This window comes from Myotis yumanensis, unplaced genomic scaffold (genome assembly GCF_028538775.1).
Source record: "Myotis yumanensis isolate MYYU_CA2020_CCGP unplaced genomic scaffold, mMyoYum1.0.hap1 SCAF_11, whole genome shotgun sequence".
Lineage (NCBI taxonomy): Eukaryota > Metazoa > Chordata > Mammalia > Chiroptera > Vespertilionidae > Myotis > Myotis yumanensis.
Window position 1 is genome coordinate 20,247,857 of NW_027223762.1, and position 21,554 is coordinate 20,269,410.

Consider the following 21,554-nt stretch of genomic DNA (forward strand, 5'->3'; position numbering starts at 1 on the left):
AATAATGAAAACAGGCTGGGTGACATTTGGGACCCACAAAGATCTTAAAAGGTGACATTTAATACTGTTGGGTCTCCAGGTCCTGCACCTGGTGCCCTCAAAATTACTTGCAAAGTACTTCTTGGCTGACTTTTGGCTCTCAATCCCCCTCAATACATCAACTGATTAAATCATAAAATACACAAACCAGTGCACATTCAAAGATGAGTTTTTAGGCATTAAAGTAAGCAGAAATTCACATGCATGTCATAAGAGAAACCACTAAAGGAACTGGAGTCATAGAGAAAGTTTAAGAAAAATATAGTAATTGCTGGTCTTCAGAGAATTCAAGGGATGACAGTTAGAATAATATATGGTGACAGAAGATGATTTGTGGTGGGCACACCATGCACTATACAGATCAAGTATCATAGAAAGGTACATTTGAAACCTATATGATCTTATTAACCAATGTTGACCCAATAAATGTAATAAAAAAGAATTATGTTCTATATGATCATAAAGACTAGAACTATGATAACTGGATCAGAGAAGTTACCTTCCTCAGTTAATGTCAGTGATGCATTTGCCATGGTAGAGTGGGTCATAACGGACTTTGGAGCCAGATTTGTCTAGCTCTCCTATTTAAGAGCTGTGTGACCTCGGGCAGATTTACTTAGCTCCTCTCAGCCTCATTTTTCTCATCTGAGGATCTAGCTAATAAGGCTATTGCCAAGATTTAATGAGTTAACATATGTAAAAGCATAGAAAGAAGTGACTGGTACATGGATATTGCTTTATGTGTTAGCTATCATTATTAGTAGTAGTTTGGGGGCATAGAAGGTAATCCACTATCCCACCAAGAAAATATTAGATAAGAGAAGAAATTTAAAGTGGTATTCTTTAAGCAGCTTTAAAATTTTTATGGATCATTTGTAAGCCAATGTCTAGAAGTTGGTGAAAGTACCCAAGTGTTCCGGTTGCTGGCTTGCCCACACTACTCCCATCAGAGTGTATGGGAAGTCAGCTGCCAGCAATAGCCTCCACCCTAGGGCCCAGGGCAAGTTTCTGACAAGGTTAGTTATTGCTTCCATTTCTGAGCTCATCTTCTTGCCTTCATATGTCACATGCTTTAGTTTCCCTTCTCCATACATGTCCCTGGCTTCTGCATCAATGGCAATTCAGAATCTGTTTTTTGTTTTGTTTTCTGACCTACTGTCCTTGACTCTCATCCCGACTCTTTACTGGAGGAGGAGGAGAGGGCACCAAGAAACTACTTTTTAAAATTCCCAGCATAAACTGAAGCCCATAGAACCACAAAAACAAAGTAAATATTAGATTTCCATGGAAAAACAGGAAAAGGCTTCTTTGTCTCTCCAGGAGATCAGAACAACCTTGACATTTAGGAAGCAGCTAAATCAGGGTGACACTGTTTCTAAATGGTGGTTTGAAATTCCCCACACCACTGACTTATCACCCAGAAATCTAACTAAAATTTCTCAATAACATCCTGGAATCACATTCATCACCTGTTCTACTCTATCCCTGAGCCATGCTTTGCATTACTCCCCATATTGAGTTCATTGGAAGGCTGGAGTCATCAGATATTATCTCCTTGAAAAACTAAAATTTATGAAACACTGCATATCATAAACAGTGCTTAGATATTCGTAAGGCAGATTAGCTTCTTAAAAACTCCAAGAACTACTTCAGTAAAGAATCAACTTACTTCAATTTAATATAATAATCCATGGTTTATTCTGTCATAGAATTATTTTAGTCTATAGCCCATTAAATATGTGATAAATCTAGTATTTGGTGAGTTTGTTAGCTATTAATTTTAGCTGCTTTTCTTTGAACACCTACAAAGTACTCATTTATTCTTGAAAACAGCCCTGTAAGTAGGGCAAGCATATGTCCCAGTTTGCCTGGAACAATTGCTATTGATCCAGAGTAATTATTATGCTCAAAAATGTTCCAGTTACCAATAATATAGACACTTGACCTGTAAGATATATGTTATTATCACCTCTGGGATAATAATACCCCCCAATAGCATGGGGTATATTGAAAAAAGTAACTGCCCTTGCCTGGACCCTATCAGCATATTTAATCCATTGGAGTGCGGTGTGGACTTCACTCACCCTAAACGATGCTAATGTGAAGTCAGAGTTGAGAACGTGGCTCATCTCAGGGGGAGAAGTCAATAAGACAAGAACTTCCCTTTTCTCCTCAGCAGCACTAAGGACCATGGAAATCTGTCCCCCTTTATATACCTTAAAACTACTTTAAAATTTTTTCTGCCATGAAAGTTTCTTCTAATATCTTGCCATGACATGAAGATGCCATGTAACTTTAACATTGAGAAATTGGAAGAGGTGCAGCTTGGGAGATCAGTTCTGATCAGAAAACCACGTGATCTGGATTGTTGGGAAGCTTCACCTTCCAATGACCGACCTTAGAGACAGTAGTAGCCTCTCTGGCTTTCAAACTCCTCACACGTACAATATCCTAGTCTCATGCCTTTTGTTATTTTTAAAGTTCTTAAAAATCTTCAGTGGTTTGTCTGAGTGTTCCACAGTTTATAAACACCCGAGTAAGATTCATTTTACATAAAATTCCCAAAGGTATTTTCAAAAAAGAGTAACCAAAGCTATCATTGAAACTTAATGACCTTTCCTGTGGGCTAAAATTTTCCATCCCTCTGGACGAGAAAATCTCTACTCTTACTTTTCATACAAATTTTCCCCCCAATATTCAGGGATATTGTTTCCCATCAAAGTCCCTAAAAATACTTGCTTCTCCTGCTTATTGACCAGGCCCAGGACTGGTCCTATTATATAGACAGAAGCCTTCAATTTGTACTCTATGGTCTTAGGATAAATTTTAATCTTCTCTATCATTCTTGACCACCATGAATTTGATTCATTCTCAGCTAACTGTAGCACAGGTAGTACAATCAAGTCACTTTTTTTTCACATAAGACTGTCACTACTTACAATTCTCTTATCAAAATGTGATATCTTCTAGATTTTCTACATGTATAGTCATAATTGAATGCTTAAGAAGTCCTGAGTTGAAAGGTCAACTAGCTTGATTGTCACTTTTTTCTATAGATGTTGACAAACTGTATCTAGAAAAATTGCAGTAAGTCACTATGTCTTTTATTATGCTTATTAAACATTTTTGCTAAAGAAAAACAGCAACAGACATTTCTCATGAGTACACACTTGAAATGTACTTGTCAGCAAGCAAATGAGAAAATGCTCTATGATGTCATATGCGCATTGCACCTGATCACAAATACTAGTGACATAATTTAAAAAATAATCTTTTATGTGTTGAAAAGTGCCCAAATCATGCTGTGCTGTTCCTTTTGGAAAGCTGGTTGGTATATACTGTTTAATGAAGTATTTTCAAACCATCCTTTTGTTAGGATTGTTCCACTTTTGCTAAAGTTATGATAGCTTGTCTCTTAGTTTTTTGTTTTTTTTTTAAAGAAGGCATCACTTATTCTCTCTCTCTCTCTCTCTCTCTATCTCTCAGATATGGAATTAGTATTTTTAAATAAAGTAAAATAGCCTATTTTAGAGATGTGAAAAGACTAAGTGCAAATGTGTTATTAATGTAATGTGTTGTTAGCATAAATAGACTAGAAAGGAAAAGGAATATTTTGATAAAAACATCCATACTTTATTATTTTAGTAATAATGTATTATGATGAAAATAGAACCATGTTTTTTTTTTCCTGCCACTTTTTTGGTATAATGGCACATTGCAACTTGAAGGAAACTACCACATAACTAAAGTCATTTCATGTATATCCCTTAAGTGAATTGCCTTTCCCAGCTATCTAATTTACCCAATAAACATTTTGTTGGTCAGTATTACAAACATTTTATTATTTTTTTACAGTTGTTTATTCATCATTTTCCATGTCACGTTTTGTCATCATGGAAGGAAAAGTCACATTCAATTTTTCTTTCTTTTTCCCCACTCATGCTCTAGCAGAAAATTGAAAACTTTTAGTTAAATGAAGAGTTGGTTCAAATACTACTTGAAATATAGACACAGTATTCTTAACAAGGAAAATCTTGAATTTAAATTCCATTATCTTGTGTAAAATATATTTTAATTAAATCTTGGAAACACTCATTTCATAGGTATGACTTGTGATATTTTCCCCTTGTTTTTTGTATTTGCAGGCGTTCTCAGATCTTGCTTACAATTTTAAAAGATCTGCTTTAATTATCTAATTATTACAATATGGTGATGAACTGGAGTAGCATTTCAAGTGTAATTGATACGATTTGGCTAGCTTAACCAGTATTGCAGAAAACAGAGGAGAGGCAGATAGGTACCAGTATTGTTCTTGCCTTCCTAGTCATACTTCTCCTTCAGATCCCTGAGCCATGCAGCTTGTTATTCTGCCACAATCTGCTATTGCCAAAACATCCCTGACAACAGAACTATGATAACTGCTGCAAAATGTTCTCCTCAACTTCCCAAGTGTTCAGTCATGAACAAAACAAGAAAGCCAGAAAATGTGAAAGGTACTGAAAGTCCAGTGCCTAAGCTGGTTTCAGCAATTGCAGCTTGCGTAAGACCCCATGGTTGTGAAAGAAACCCAGGGATCTTTGAACAGGATGTAATCAACCTCCGATCTGCTGAGAAACACTGCAAAAATGACTTCAGCTGCCAAAAATAATAATGTCGTTTACAAGCAGCTTCTCCTATGTCTAAGGAAGAACTAGCCACCCAGGAGTGCATGCTGGCTTTGGAGGAGCGAGAGAAGAAAGGGGCAAAATCTACCTCCCCCCACTTTCAAATACACACTATCAGAACCCACTGGAAGCTGTGGCCCATTCCAGAGGTGCTGGCAACATCGAGGGACATTCATATCCACAAAAATTCTGAACGGTAAGTGACCCTGGACAACGGGATTATATTTGGCAACAATTCTGTGCTGTCACTTTCCCTTTGTAACCAAGCTGCCCTGTCCCATGTTAAATTCCTTAGTCACGAACCCCAACCCAAATCTTTCCTCCTTTCTTTTTCTGCATCCTGCCTTCCCCTTGCCTCCCCCCCACCCCCAAATAAAAATATATTATCTGGCAGCTTCCCTTAAGGGACATCAAGAGCCTAGGAGGGAATATTCACGAATGCTCCTTCAGATAACTTCCATCACAAAGCCCTGCACCTACCTCAGCAAGCCTGGCTGCGGGGTCCGCATGGGCTGGATGTGAAAAAAGACCCGGTGTGATGGCTTCTCCAAATTTACCAGAAAGAAGGGACCTGGGATGCTTGTCCTTTAAGTGTCTCTAAACATGGTTTGCATAGCTGGATCTCTGCTTATCTGTGCCTTTCGGCTTTCGCTTCCATACATGGATCTGCTCCCAACAGTAACTCCAAGCTGTCGAAAAGAAGCTATCTGGCAGCTCCCCGCTTCATCCAACACATGGATGATAAAAATACACATATAGAGATCCTTCCAGCCGGGCCGCATCCTGCCGCTGTGCCTTTTTGCAAATACCCTTTTCAGATCGACATTTCTCCTCTCCACACATTTAGAGAACTATCGGTTTCTATCTGATTCCCACAAAAGGATTTCAGGATAGGGGTTTGCTTAGCTTTATGAAAACAGAATATGATTACGATCCCAGAATCTTCATCCTTAAAGATTTTAGCAGTACGTTATGCATGGGACCCAAGAAATGTTTAGTGAATGAATGAACATATAAATGAATGGCTGAGTAAATGGATGACATTGTACGTGAATAAATAAAAACATAATGTATTCACTTAATTAGGAATAGTTGTTGACACTCTGGATTATTTGTCTTAAAGGATAAGGTAGCAGCAGAAGGTCAAAGTAATCAAAATATCTAGAAGAAAAGGAGAGGCCGGGTTCTTATTTCAACAACTTCTCATTTAGGATATTGTTCAGTACTTACTAAGTAAGCTATCATAGAGTGTATATTTTGAGATTTAGAAAACGTTTTTTTTTTATATAAAGAATGTAAACCCGAATAGAATATTAATTGCTACACTCGTTAAGTGTCAGTGATACTTTAAATGACATATGACTATGACCTACATTTTAAGATGGGGGAAGAGGGGTGATGAATGCTGCTCTGTATAGTAGGTGAGAAGTACTCCCTCAGGGGTTGCCCAAACTCTGCTTAGCTTTCCAGGTCCTTTGTAATTTTGCTTCTCAGTTTTTAATTTTACCTTTCTTTCTCTTTTTAAATTTGTTGTTACTCAGTGTAACAAGAGGTCAAAATATGGAGAGAGAGAAAGAAGGGTAATTTTCAAATAATATATTTCCATTGGTAAATTTTTCTCAAAATCATGTTTAAACTTTTGTAGAGTTTCTCATCTTGAAGAAGAAAAAAAGAAGTTTGAGGCATATGGGCACAAGTCATTTTAGTGTACTGAAATAAAATTAGTTTACTTAAAAAATTTCAGAGGGGAAAAAGGAGGGATAGACAAAACAAGACTTGCGAAATAATAATTGTTACCAGGAAACAATAGGGGTTCATTATAGTATCCTCTCTACTTGGTGTATATTTTAACATTTCTATAAAATCAATAAAAGAAAAAAGAGAGAATAGTACAGAATGGATATATAAATGGAAAGTTTGAAGAATCCTGGATTTTAGTAATCTCTGTGCAAAATCACTAGGCCAGAACAAGAAGGGGCAAGGTTGTGTTTTTTCATTCAAAATATTCTGACATTCTAACTTCTTCCCTCTAAATCCAATAATATATATTCATATTCTATATAATAATATACTTCATGTCATAGAATATCTATATATATCTATATTAATAACATTATATACAATAATATATATTCTATATAATAGTGCATATCTAATGAAAATTAATATATGATATTCATTATTATTTTTTAAATATATTTTTATTGATTTCAGAGATGAAGGGAGGAGAGAGAGAAACACAATGATGAGAGAGAATCGTTGATGGGCTGCCTCCCGCACGCCCCTTCCCCCTCCTCTCCCTCCCCCGCCGGGGATCGAGCCCGCAACTCGCACATGTGCCCTTGACCAGAATCAAACCCAGGACCTTTGAGTCCACAGGCCAATGCTCTATCCACTGAGCCAATCCATCTAGGACAATATATGATATTTAAAAAGCAGACCAGATATAGTTCAGTGATGGACAGAATAGATGATTACCTTACCCAGAATCGTTCAGTATCCTCTCTTCACTTGACTTTTTTTCTACTTTAGAAATTCAGAAGCAAAAATCTGTTTCCTCAGGGTCCTTGGCAGCTGGGAATGTCCATGTAACTCAGTTTGGTCAGGCAGGTGCAACAGGAGCCCCCTGGGTGGGACTTTCTTCCTGCTAAAACCTGGCAGGCTCAGCTTGTCCTTTCACCCCTTCCACTTATTTCCTTCTGAGACAGAAACCTCAAAGCCTGAAATTGCTGCAGCTCTTTGTTGATCAGGAGGGTACATGCGGAAGACGAAGGCTAAGGAGCATGGCATTGGCTCTGTCACAGAGTTCTATTTTTTTCTCTGTTAATCAAGAGAACACTTGACCTTCTAAACTTAGAATTATCCTATGAGTTAATGCACATGGTATATCTTCATAAATTATAAGGGATTATATGAATGTAAGGTACTGTTTATTTAATACACAGGGTGGTTGATACACAGGACCCACAGTGACTCCACAGTTACATATAACAGAGACCAGGAGTCTGCTTTCTGTTCAAAGAAGAATCTGCAGACACTTTGACTGGCTTAATTTAAACCTGTTTGTGAATTCTACTCTGAAGTTAGGAGCAGCCAAGGTCTGAAAAGCTTGTATATTCCAAACTCCATTTGCCTGTTGTGGGTTGGCCAAACGGAGATGGCAGGCTCTTGGTGAGGTTTGCTGGGGAAGTGAGCCAGTTTCCTGCCTTACCTTGGATAATCAGCATTCTGGGCTTGGGTGATCCTACCCAATTCTGGAAGATGCTGTGGGGTGTGTGGATAGGAAAATATCTGGTAAAGAGCTTCAAGGCCTCTCATGCTTCCCAAGAAAGAGATTAAATTGGCCTCCTATGAACCCTGTGGATGCAGAAGTCAGGATTACTGTATGAACATCCATTTGCCCCACTCCATGAAAAGGATATAGCACAATGCTTCTATACCCAATATGCATACACTCCACCTTTGCCTGAAGAACATATTCCATCTTTTAACATTCAGCTGAGTGTCTCTTCCTTTCTGAAGTTTTTCCTGACCTCACAACCAGGTATTCTAAAGCACATGGAGCATTTTCCTTTAGTCTGTTCTTACCTGTCTGCCCTTGGCCATTAGACTGTGAGCTCCTGGAAGGCCGGGGCATCGCGTTATTTGCCAACTCTGTATCGCCAGCATAGTGTCCCTCCTATAGGAAACAAACCACAAGTTTGTTGAAGAATTAAATGCATTGATAAATGAATGTAAAATGAGTAAACAATAGTTAACTCTCAACTACTGGCTATTAGTTTAGCAACCCCCCTGCTGTGTAAGGTATAAGAATCTCAAATATCCCATGGCTTATCTTTTAGGGATTGTCAACTCTAAGGAGACAGAAAACAGTGTTCAGAAATATTGACATCATCCTGATTTAGTCAGGAAGATTATCTAACAATGGCAGTTACCCAACTCAATGGGCCATGCCATTAGCACAGACCATTTAGAGTGGACAGCTGACACCAATTATTACTGTTAAAGAGGGGTGAGGATTGTACTTTTCAAAAAGATTGTAGATATTAAATTGGTTGTGATTTAAAATGTTTCTTTCTTTGTCTAATGATGTGAGGGTAATCTTTTATGAAAGACTTGTTGAGGCACACGGCAAGTTTTCAAAGGATTTGAAGACAAATGAATAGCAAAATTTCCATTCCATCTTGCAAGACTAGAAATGAGAAAAAGGAGATTAAACATGGCTTCTACCCTTGAAGACCAGCTCAAACATCACCTTTTCTAAGTAGGTTTTCTTGACCTGTTTCCAGTACCACCATTAACATATTAATTAGACTCAGTTGGGTTCCCTTAGCACAATGTTCATGTTTCCTTTTTAGCAACTATTTTGAGATATAAATCACATACCATACAATTTACTGAGTTAAAGTTTATAATTCAATGGTTTCTAGTATATTCACAGATATGTGCAAAGATCACCAACTATCGACTGTAAAACATTTCTACCATTTCCTTATCCCTCCCTCCTCCCCTACCCTAAGTAACCAACCACTAATCAAGTTTCTGTATCTATACATTACCCTATTGTGGACTTTCATACAACTGGAATAATATAATATGTGGTCTTTTGTGGCTGACTTCTTTCACTTTTTAAAGCTCATCCATTTGTAGCAGGAATCAGTATTTTCATTTCTTTTTAAGGACCAATAATACTCCATTGTGTAGATCTACCATATATTGTTTATCCATTCATCCATTGATGAACATTTGGTTCCCATCTTTCGCCTATTATAGATAATGTTGCTATAAACATTTGTGTTTTAATTTCTCTGGGGTGTATACCCAGGAATAGAATTGCCAATAATTCTATGTTTAATCATCTTAGAATCTGCTAGATTGTTTTCCAAAGCAGTGTCACCAATTTACATTCTCATCAGCAGTGTATGAGGACTTAATTTCTCCACATATTTGTTATCTGACTTTTTCATTCTAGTGTTTGTGAAGTGGTATCTTGTTGTGGTTTTGATTTATATTTCCTGATGACAATTTTTCAAGTGCTTATTGTTTATTTGCATATCTTCCTTGGAGAAATATCTATACATATTCTTTGGCCATTTTTTAAAATGGATTATTTGTCTTTTTTATTGAGTTGTATTGTCTTTTAACACTCTAGAACAGTGGTCGGCAAACCGTGGCCCCTTGAGTGTGGCTCTTCCACAAAATACCACTTGCGGGCGCGCACGTACAGTGCAATTGAAGCTTCGTGGCCCATGCGCAGAAGTCGATTTTCGGCTGGGCGAGTCTATTTTGAAGAAGTGGCATTAGAAGAAGTGGGGGTACATTCGCTGAGGTCGACCCCTCAGATTGAGGACGTTTTTAGCAAAGGCCAGCTTAGGAGTACCCTAATTAAGTTAATAACAATGTACCTACCTATATAGTTTAAGTTTAAAAAATTTGGCTCTCAAAAGAAATTTCAGTCTTTGTACTGTTGATATTTGGCTCTGTTGACTAATGAGTTTGCCGACCACTGCTCTAGAACAAATACCTTAGATATGATTTGCAAATATTTTCTAGCATTCTGTGGATTGTTTTTTCATTTTCTTGATGGTATTCTTTGAAGCACAAAAGTTTAAATGTTGATGATGTTCTATTGATCTGTTGTTTTCTATTGTTGCTCCTACTTTTGGTATCATATGCCCGATCTGAGGTCATGAAGATGTGTCCCTATGCTTTCTTCTAAGAATTCTATAGTTTCAGCTCTTATATTTAGGTCTTTCATCCATTTAGCGTTAACTTTTCTGTATAAAATGAACTTCATTCTTTTGTATCTGGATATCCACTTGTCCCAGCAACATTTGTTGAAAAGATTATTCTTTCTCATTGAATAGTCTTGGTACACTGGCTGAATATCAGTTGACTTTAGATGTATAGGTTTATTTCTGGAATCTCAGTTTATTCCTTTTGACCTATATGTCTCTCCTTGTGCCAGTAACACAGTGTCTTCATTATTTTGTAGTAGTTTTAAAATCAGGACATGTGAGTCCTCCTACTTGGTTCTTTTTTAGTTTTTTTGTTTGTTTGTTTGTTTGTTATTCTGGTTCCCTTTTAAGTCATGAATTTTAGAATCAGGTTGTCAACTGCTATAATAAAGTCAACTGAGATTCTGATAGGAATTATGTTGAATTCATAAATCAGATTAGGATACACTGCCGTCTTAAAATTATTGTTTCTTGCCATTTACTTAATTTCAACAATATTTTATAGTTTTCAGAGTATAAGTTTTTCACTTCTTTTGTTATTCCTAAGTATTATATTCTTTTAATGCTATTGTGAATGGAATTGTTTTCTTAATTTTATTTCAGATTGCAAATGAAGCCATCTAGGTCCTTATTTTAAGGTGTTTTTTTGCATACTACTTAAATCTCTTTTCTTGATATAGATTTATTCAGATTGTCTGTTTCTTCTTGAATCAATTTAAGTGGTTTGTGTCTTTCTAGGAATTTGTCATTTCATCTAAGTTATCAATTTGTTGGCACACAATTGTTCATAGTATTTCTTTTAATCTTTTTTTCTGTAGGGTCAGTAATAATGGCTACTCTTTCCTTTCTAAATCTTGGAATTTGAGTCTTCTCTCTTTTTTTCTTGGTCAATCTAGATAAGCATTTGTCAATTTAATTCTTATAATTGTTATAGCTTTTTAATCAATTGGCTCTTTTTATTATGAAATGTCCCTCTTTATCTCTGGTAACATTTTTTATTTTAAAGCCTATTTTGCCCAAATTAGTATAGCCACTTCAGCTTTCTTGTGATTGCTAAATTCATGATCTGTCCTTTTTTGTAGAAAACATCATTATATTATTTTCATTTTATTGTTTTCAATCCAGTCTGAAAATCTTTATCTTTTGATCTAATTGTTTAATGTCCTCACATTTAATTTTATTATTGATGTAGTTGAATTTACATGTTTCATTTTACTTTTTGCTTTATATATGTCTCATGTCTTTTTTTGTTCATCTATTCTTTCTTACCACTTTCTTTAGCATTAAGTGAATATTTTCTAATGTAGTATGTTAATTACATTAGTGATTTTTTTTCACTACATTTTTGAATTATTATTTATTGGTTGCTCAAGGATTACTATATACATCTTAACTTACCAGGATCAGCCTCAGATTTAAACTAGCTTAATTCCAGTGATTTACAGAAATATTCCACTTATATAGCTCTACTCCTGTCCCCTTTTTTGTGTTATTATTGTTATATGTATTGCATCTATTAATGTTACCAAATCAATAATACATAGTAACAATTATTACTTTACCACCTGTAGTCACTTTCTTAGCCCAACACAGCTTTGCTTCCACTTTTTCTTTTGTGCTTTGTATTATTGGTAAATATATTATACATATATAATATTCTTATTTGTGACAGGCCCAACAGTATATTATATACAAAATTTAATATAATTATTTTTAAATTGGTTAGGAGAAAGGAGAAAATATGTATTATAGTGTTTTTTGTAATTACTTAATTACCTTTACAGTGCTCTTTGTTTATGTGGCTTCACATTGTCATCTCGGCTTGCTTGCCTTCAGCCTGAAGAACTTCTAATATTTCTTATAGGAATACTAGAAGGACAAGTCTGCTAGCAGCCAAATTCTTTCAGCTTTTATCTGGAAAAGTATTTATTTTTGCTTTATTTAAAAAATAGCTTTGCTGATTGTAGGATTCTTGGCTGAGAGTTTTTTCTCTTTGTACATTTTGAATATGTTATCCTACTGCCTCTGGCCTTTATTGTTTCTGCTGAGAAGTCAGAAAATCATCTTACTGAAGTTCTATTGTAAAGTGTCACATTGTTTTTCTTTTACTGCTTTCAAAGTTTATCCTTGTCTTTGATTTTCAGCATTTTTATCATCCTGTGTCTATTTGTGGTATTTAGTTGGAGTAAGCAGTTATTTTCTAAATGTTTTCTGTCTTTCTAGGACACCCTTTTCTTGGTCCTTTGGCTAAAGAGAGCAGGCTTTTGTTAGGACTTTTCTTTTTTTATACCAGCTCCATGTTTGAGATATCTGAGGCAAAAGAAAACCCAGGGAATTCATTATTATGTTGTTGATGGGTCCCAATATCCCTCACTGATGTGTCTTCTGTCAGAGTTTTAGGCTTGTTTTATTATAATGCCTAGTGTTAATTCCTTTATAGAATGTTCATTCCTTAATGTAATTTCCTATTTCTCCCCCTTAGTTGTACTTAGTGGGAGAAATAGGAAAAGGTATGTCTACTCCATCATCCTTGGAGCAGAAATCTGAACCTTTTATCTCTTACAAAATAATTACTCATTTTCCTTCTACCAGGTACAATGATGGCTAAAATCAGTTTTATTTGTCTCAAAATGCCTCATTCCTTCAGTTAGCATTCAGTTTGCTAAATACTGCCAGGAAAGAAACAAACAAAAAATACAAATGAACAAAACAAGCAAATAAAAAATCAATCAAACAAAATAGTCAGTTTGCAACTTTAGGGAGAAAAATATATGAAGTTGAGCATAAAAGATACTCTTTAGAAATTTAAGTTAAAATCATTTACAAGTTTTGTTTTGATTTTTAATCTTGGGTTTAAAAAATAATAAAATTTTCTTGACTTAGCTGTTGTGGAAGTTAGCCATACATGATATGTAAATTAGAAGAGGTTGTGGAAGCATCAATATTATAACTCTATGATAACAACCTAAAATTTGAAGACCTTGGAGCTTAATAATCACTTCCACTAGAATACATTTTATTAATTATTTTAAACCAAATAAAGTTTCAATGGAAGTTTTTCTTTTAATCCTCCATCTTTAAATATTAACATCCAAGTCTGAATTTAACATTGAATAAGAATTACAAATTTACTTAATTATATCCTTAAAGTTTTTGTTAAATGTGGCCAAATTTCTCTCATTATTTAAAAATATAATTATTCTACAACATTACAGATCCCACCAAACTTTTTTTCTAAAAACTATAGACATTTGCTTTCAATTGTAGGATCTTATTTGAAGGACAATTAGGTCCCAGGTACAAAACCCAGGCATCTATTCTCCTATTTCTTTCTCAAATCTTTCTGAATTATTTCAATAATTTCCATGATCACAACTACCACATAAATTTATAATTTCCAAATATCTAACTCTCTTCATGACATCTTTCCTTATGCACTTTCTTTATAATTCTAATTTGTATTTGATCTTTCTGCTTGGATATACTGCAATGACCTCAAATAAAACATGTCTGAAACTCAACAACTTAGCATTCTCCCACACAAACTAGTCTTCCTCATACTGATTTCTCCTTTATAAGTAGGAGTACAACCTATTCAGTTTCTCAAGCTGGAAAGTTCAGTGACAGGTGTCCCTTCTACACCCACCCTGCATTTAAATCAACACAAACTCCATAAGATAACCTAAAATATCTCTTAAATTCAGTCTTTCATTACAACACGATTCTCATAACTTTTATTATTTCTCCCCTGGAAAGAACTTCTGATCTGGACTTCTGATTAGAACTTCTTTCTAATACCAATATTTTCTGACATAGGTTCCTTTTCCATTTGAGTTATATTCCTCAAATAGAAATCTATAATGAAACCATTATCATCAACAACAAATCTCCATGTTTGTTGTTCTGTTCAAATTCTGACTAACTTCCAAGTGATCACAAGGTACACAAATCAATCTTCATCTATATCCTGTCCAGTTACATTTCCTACTACTCTCTCCTGTGTAGCTTATTTGCCAATGTTAATGAACTCTTTACTACATCACACACATCACAATCTCCATGACTAAGCTATTGGACATGCTTTTCTTTTCACCTAGAATCCCTTCTCTTTTCAAAGTATTACTCATCCTGTAAGATCAAACTACAAGTCCACTTTGATTGTGAAGCCTTCCTTGAAGTCTTCATCCACATTCCACCTGAACTTTGCTAATGCCTTTTTTATACAATTTTAGTGCTACATTGACTCTTTGATTATACCATGAATTCCTTGAGTGCTGGAACTAAGTCTTAGTTAATATTGTATGTAGCACATAAACAATGTTGGACACTTAATAATTTGTACAACATTATGAAGGGCAGCAGTACATGAACAGTTAAGGGAATTAGAATTTACTAGGGCCATTGGGGGGCCAGAGGGCCTTTTAAAGATGGCAAATGAACAATCTGGGGGCAGGAGGAAGCTTGTTGTTTTTATTTATACAGATTTATAGCTTACTAAATGTTTTGGTTACTTTACTATTGACTATAATTATCTCCCTTTTACCTAATGCAGAAATCAATCACTAACCTTGTAAGGCTGTAGTGTTCATTAATGTATTATAAATGTTTGATTTAATGAAAAGAGATAGCTCTACTGGCAAAGCTGTATGAGTTTAATATAATTCCATGGCTAGTAATTTTCTGACGTGGCTCAGACTCTTAAAAAATCCAAATATAGAGTAGAGAGCTGGCACCCCCTGCCCCTGGTGTCCCTGGTGAATATTAACATTCATGAAGATAAAATACCAAACTCCCTGTTTGATTCTTCTTCTGTTTTTAATTTTTCCTTCTTGTTAAACACTGTGTTTTCTGTCTATTTATTCACCCTTTGACTGACTGCATGACTTTCAATCATATCTTTCTCTTTGCTGTTGTGTTTCTACAAAAATTGATGTCTGCATGACCACTACTTTGTTTTGCAGGGCTGAACAAATTGCCTTATCTATTGTTCTTAGAGACAGCCAAGGTCAGGAATGCCTGCAAATTATCATTAAAAACATGAGGATTGGAGCCAGGAACAGGGCAAAATTTGGCAAATGAAGTATTGGATCATGAGGCGAATATTAATATGAGGAATCTACAATGTAGCCTCTTACATAACATGTGAAATGGTGATCCGGTCTTCCAAGACTGTCTGCCCTGATTCTAATAAACATCACATTTTCAACACATTTGCATTGATTTTTCATAAAATATATTGTCTTCTGTCTCAGAAGCATACTAGCGAGTGGAACTCTGAAGTAACTTTTTTCTACTGTATGATCAAGTACCGAAGTGTCTGAAAGAAAATAGAACTCTTAAATTTTTGTGGCATTCTCAGATGGAAGCATCACAAATTCAAAACACTGAGCCACTCAGTCTGCCCACTGGTGCTGCTTGTATCTCTGGTCTTCAGTAGGAACCAGCTGGAAGGTATTCTGCCTGGCCTTCCTTAAAACTGCAGCCCCACTTTGATCTTTATATATTTTAATCAAACTGAAATCACCAACTGATGACAAATGCCTACCAAACATTGGGCATCATTTCTGTCTGTACCTCATCCTTTTATTAAGATTGGGCGTCTTGGTTCCTGTTATATACATATATTCAGATTCGGATCTTGCTCTGTTCTTTAAGACTTGTCTAGTTCAGGCTGCATCAACAGAAACCATAACTGGGTGACTTAAACAACAAATGTTTATGGAAATTCAGGAGTCGTGGGGGTTGGAAATCCGAGATCATAGTTGCAATCTTGGTGAAGGCCCTCTTCCTGGTTTTCAGATAGTTACCTTCTTGCTCTATACTCATGTGACAGAGAGTGAGTGCTTGGTCTCTTCAGCCTCCTGTAATGGAACCAATCTCATGATGGGGACTCCATCCTCATGATTTCGCCTAAACTTAATTACCCCCCATAAGGCCCCACCATATCCAAATACCATCATATTAGCGATTAAGGCTACAACATATGGATATGGGGCAGATACAAACATTCTGCCCATAGCAGGACTTGATTGGTGTTACATGTCATTCCTCACTTCTCTATTATGGAGGGACTGCCACTTGTGCCTTTTATTATTGTTTTATTTTAATGGTGTATCTAAGCCCTGTTCTGTAAATATCTTCTGTCACTCCTTGGGTTGCCTTTTCAATGTATTAGTGATGTCGTTCTGATTTTCCTCTAGTTCTTTGAATAGCTAGCTTCTATCAATCTGGTGGGTTTCACCTCAGATATAAAGTCCTCAGAAGGATCTTCGTTAATCATCTTTTTTAGGATCCTGTCAATAAAACATTTTAAGGAGAAGTACAGTGTGATCAGATGTACAGTTTTAGAAGATCATTCATGCTATTGTGTGTAAATGAAAGGGATAAGAGACCAGTTAACATATTCATAAAATATTCTTGAAGACATCTTGGTTGATTCTGGTTTAAGATTGTTGCAGCAGAGGGAAAAGAAGTAGAGATGGAGCCCAGATATATTTAACGGTGAAATCTGAGACTTGGTGGATTACATGTGAGAGATTGCAAGAGAGGGTGATAACATGACTGCCTTGTAAATTTCTGCCTTAAGTATTTGGGTGCCGTTCAAAACCAAACTCCAATTTTGCCATTCCCTGTTCAGCACTTTCAATACTTTCCAAAACCATTTAGGGTAAAATATAAAAATTTTAACTTAGTTCTCAGAAATGTTTCAAGATCTACTTCCTGGTGACATTTTAATCTCATCTCTTGTCACTTACTCACCAAATGGCTTCATAGAAGCCACTACAAATGACTCGCACTGCATGTGCAATCTGACCACATAGAAAACCTTGGTTTTCCTCACACTCATGCTATTTCCCCTATGTCTTTTTATCCTGCCTAGAATATCCTTCATTTTCTTCTTCTTTAGTTAGATAATTATCCTTGAATTTTTAGGCTTACATCAGTTGTTCTCTCCTCCAGGAAGATGATCGCTCTTCCGGTATGACTTAGGTTTTTGAAGCACAATTTGCACAATCCTGCCATTCCATTCTATAATTGTAGGGAAATTACTACTTTATTGTTTCAGTTTTCAATTAGATTTCAAGTTCCATAAAGTCAAGGAACAGATTTCATGTGTACTTGAATTGTTAAGACTTAGCATGCTTGCCCTGGCTAGTGTTGTTCAGTGGTTATATCGTTGGCCTGTGCACCAAAGAGACTCAGGTTCAATTCTGGGTCAAGGTCACATACCTTGGTTGCAGGTTCAATCCCCAACCCCTGGTTGGGATACATTGGGGAAGCAACCAATTGATGTTTCTCTATTTTTCTCTCCCTCCCCTTCCATCTCTCCCTTCCATTCTCTCTACAACACAGTCCTCAAGTGAGAATTAACAAACAACAACAACAACAAAGACTTAGCATACATTAGGTGTTCAATATACTATTTCATTGAATAAATGACTTAATGGATAGATTATTAAGCTCTTGATCAGAAAGATAAAACAAGATTTCATGGAATAATCATATGGTTTTGAATTAGATTTCTCACTCTTGAAGCTGCAATAGAATTGAGACAGGCACAGATATTGGCACAGATCAAGCAACAAGTATATATGTCCTGAGTTCCTGTGTGAATAAATGGTAAATGAGAAGGCAGGAATTCCAGTTGGAAAGAAGAGTTTGAGTAACAGCAGAGAAGCAGTATGGTACAGAATCTGTTTGACTAATTTGAGGAGTCCACTTTGGTTGAAGGTTAGGGTAATTGATGGAGATAATGGAAACCCAAAGGACCTCAGGTGGCAGGCTCAGCATTTTGATTTTGGGTTTGTTTATTTGTGTTCTATATCCTTGTATAACAGATTACATGATCTGGTGCTTTGAAGTCATCATTGGAAATTTGGCTCTAACTGATCTGGTGGTATCCAAGGAGATGATCTTGGGTAAATCCATTTCATTTTTGCTCTCTTTACAGAGTTGGATTTTGTTTTTCTGTGTCCTTGCAAATGACAGGTTCCCTTGCTTCCATTTCTATCCAAACTCATGTCCTTTGAGAAATATATATTTAAATTTGCAAGAAGATCATTCAAGTTTCTACCTATGAGCTCTTGAACAACAGAATAGAAAGCCCAAAGTACTGGTCTCAAATTCCTCCTGGGCTTCAAGGTCTCTAGCCCATCATAGATGCCCACTGTGGATACTCATATGGCATGCAAGGTCCTTCCTCTAAGAGTAAGCAAGAAGGGTGGGGGTAGTACTGAGTTATTGTTCAATAATTTAGTTATATACATCATTTAAAAAGCAAAGCAAAACAAAACAGTATTCAGTTATTTTTTCTTTCTATTAAGACTGATGATTCTCCTTTTAAAGTAGATTAGAATATTCCTACCTTCAGGAACCAAGCCTAATTTGTACTTTGTAATCTGTTTATAGCACCTAATGATGTGTTACATTCCTAAATAAATACATTTCTAAAGAGATTTTGGTGAGCTGGTGTTTCCCTTAATTTACTCACATGGTGCAGTTTTGAAGACTGTCATCGAACATTGACTATAAAAAAATAAATCCGTGTTTAAAAGGCTTTACTCGTTATAATAGTGTATCATTTAAAGTTTATTCTAGCTTCCTATGTACACAACCTAGTTAAGCATGATCATGTCCAAGGGCTTATCTCTATAGAACAGGCAGAAACATTAATGCTAAAATAAAGTACAACAAAGAATATTTTCTGTTTTGTTTATACAAGGCAGAGTTTGAAGAAAAGAGCTGAAATAGGAGTAAGCAATTTCAAGGCATTTTGATTACAATTGTTGGACAACAGAATAGAGAGAAAAACTTGGAATGCTGTACCCTCTCTCTCCAAATCCTAGCTGGAACCCAGGGGACATTTGGGATTGGGGATTGAAATGCCCTGATGGATGAAGAGGCATCTTGTCAAGCTAGTTGGAACCAGACTGAATAAGGTCATTAAGGTTGACACTAACGGGAGAATTGAGTGATGATGGAGAAGCTGAAAAAGCAGGGAAGCATTTACCACACACAGCTGGTCATTGGTTCCAAAGAAAAATCAAGAGACTCGGCAAATATTACTTGTTACTAAACATTTCTTAGGAACTAACCATTCTAGAGATTCATTAAAACTATCTATGCCCATAAATTGTTACATGTGTCATCTAAGCCATTCATTAACACAGAAATAAGGCAGAGCGGGTGTTTAGAAAAATGCACAGACATTACACGAAGACCTATATTTTAACAAACAAGAGCTTGTCTTATTTAAGATAGTTTAGAACTATCTACAAGCTATTTAATGAGATTTCTTTTTGCAGGAAACAAGTACAGTAAATCACTGCTTTCCTTCAGTTTTTTTTCACCCCGCATGTAAACTTAACCATCAGGGAAGGAGAAAATCTCTGGTCCTAAAAACTCAACAAATGTCTTGTCCACAAACATAGGTAAATGGAAACTACAACCTTTCAATAACAACATTAGTCATGATTTGTTTTCTATTTGTTACAGACTCAACACTGGTAAGTGTAAGATGCTTCAAAGTATTTCTGTGCTTGTCATTTGCTTCGAGGACTAAGAGAGACAAGTTTGAAAGCAATATGTTCTGATCACGAAACAGCTGGAAACGGCAGCAACCTGATACAGAGCAATCAAGAACTGAAGGTTTATTTTGAATGGGCGGCATTGTCCAACTGTGAGACAGTGAAGCTGAGAATAAGTGCAAACACAATCAATAGAGACTTCAGGGGTGAAGTTACTGAGAAGCTGTCTTGTTGCATGTCTTTCTGCTGCCACATTTGCACTGTACCCATAGATTGCAATACTGTCTGTGGAGAAGGAAACAATTCTTCAATTTATTTTTATTCTTAATGACAGCTTCTGAGCTGTCACTTGAAAATACAATGATAAAATGGCTCTTTCAGAAATAAAAAGTATATTTCAAAGCTCCACTGTATCTTGGGTAGGTAAGAATGCCTCATTATTAAATGGTCTTTAATATACATTGCCTCTACAGTGTGCCATCTATTTTATTTACTTATTTATTTTTATTATTTTTTTATTATTGAGGGTAATGCAGATGTCCCTCCTTTATCCCCCCCCCCCCACTTGCCACCCACCACCCGGTTCCTACCCCACCTTAGGCCTTCGGGAATACTATGCAGTTGTAAAAAAGAAGGATCTATTATCTCTGAGACAGCATGGATGGACCTGAAGAGTATTATGCTAAGTGAAATAAGCCAGTCAGAGAAAGACAAGTATCACATGATCTCACTTATATGTGGAATCTAATGAACACAATAAACTGATGAATAAAATAGAACCGGAGGCATGGAAACATGGAACAGACTGTCAAATGTCAGAGGGAAGGGGAGACAGGGAGAAGAAATTAACCAAAGAATGTATATGCATATGCATTGCCCCTATTGCCTCTGTCATCTATTTTTATATCAGTTGTTCTTCCTTTTCTGTAGTTGTAGAGCTGTGGGCAAAGTCATTACTTTTATCCTGGTCCCTACAATGTAATTATTATTATTTATTTATTTCAATCCTTATCCAAGGATATGTTTATTGATTTTCAGAGAGAGAGAGAGAGAGATTGAGAGAAAGAGAAACATCAATTGGTTGCTTCCCGTATGTACCCCGACCAGGGATTGAACCCAAAACCTTGGTATATGTGCTGACCTGGAATTGAACCTGTAACCTATAGGTGTGTGGGATTACACTCCAATCAACTGAGTCACCCAGCCCTTTGTTAGTGTTATTATTTGATTGATGTAGATCATAGAAGCTGCTCATTAAATACTGTTGAACAATCTATAATTGCAGCATTTTATATTTGGATACCACTTTAGGTGTTTGCAAAGCACTTTAACATAACTTATTTAATTAAACTTCACTGGAAAACAAATATATTGTCCAAATATGTGTTTTAGGCCTCCTTATTTTATAGCCATATTTCATATATCACACACACCTGTCACAGATACATGAAGGCAGACACATGACTACGTCAGCAATGTTTCCCAAACTCATGCTTTGTGCTTTGCTTAGAGTTTCCTTCTGACTATAACTTAAAAAATAAAAATAAAAACCTCCCTCCTCTTTATATTACAAGAAAGACCATTTG

The 21,554-nt window shown here is 36.0% G+C and overlaps 1 protein-coding gene and 1 long non-coding RNA gene across 7 annotated transcripts in view; one reads left to right on the top strand and one right to left on the bottom strand.

Moving 5' to 3' along the window:
* Positions 1–7,426, bottom strand: part of SLC8A1 (solute carrier family 8 member A1) — a 356,279-nt gene extending 348,853 nt beyond the window's left edge. For 2 of the 5 annotated variants that reach the window (XM_070429079.1, XM_070429078.1), the window contains exon 1: positions 5,184–5,287. The gene's annotated coding sequence lies outside the window, so the exon portion shown is untranslated. Of the gene's footprint in view, positions 1–5,183; positions 5,288–7,186 lie in introns of those variants that run through there. The other 3 variants (XM_070429080.1, XM_070429081.1, XM_070429093.1) reach the window with 3 other exon arrangements.
* On the top strand, positions 4,405–20,429 carry LOC139019846 (uncharacterized). Of its 2 annotated transcripts, XR_011473155.1 has the most exons (3): positions 4,405–4,899; positions 18,280–18,360; positions 19,937–20,429. It is a non-coding gene; the product is annotated as an uncharacterized lncRNA (long non-coding RNA). The 2 variants fall into 2 exon arrangements; XR_011473154.1 differs by lacking the exon at positions 18,280–18,360.
* The last annotated feature ends 1,125 nt before the right edge of the window (positions 20,430–21,554 follow it).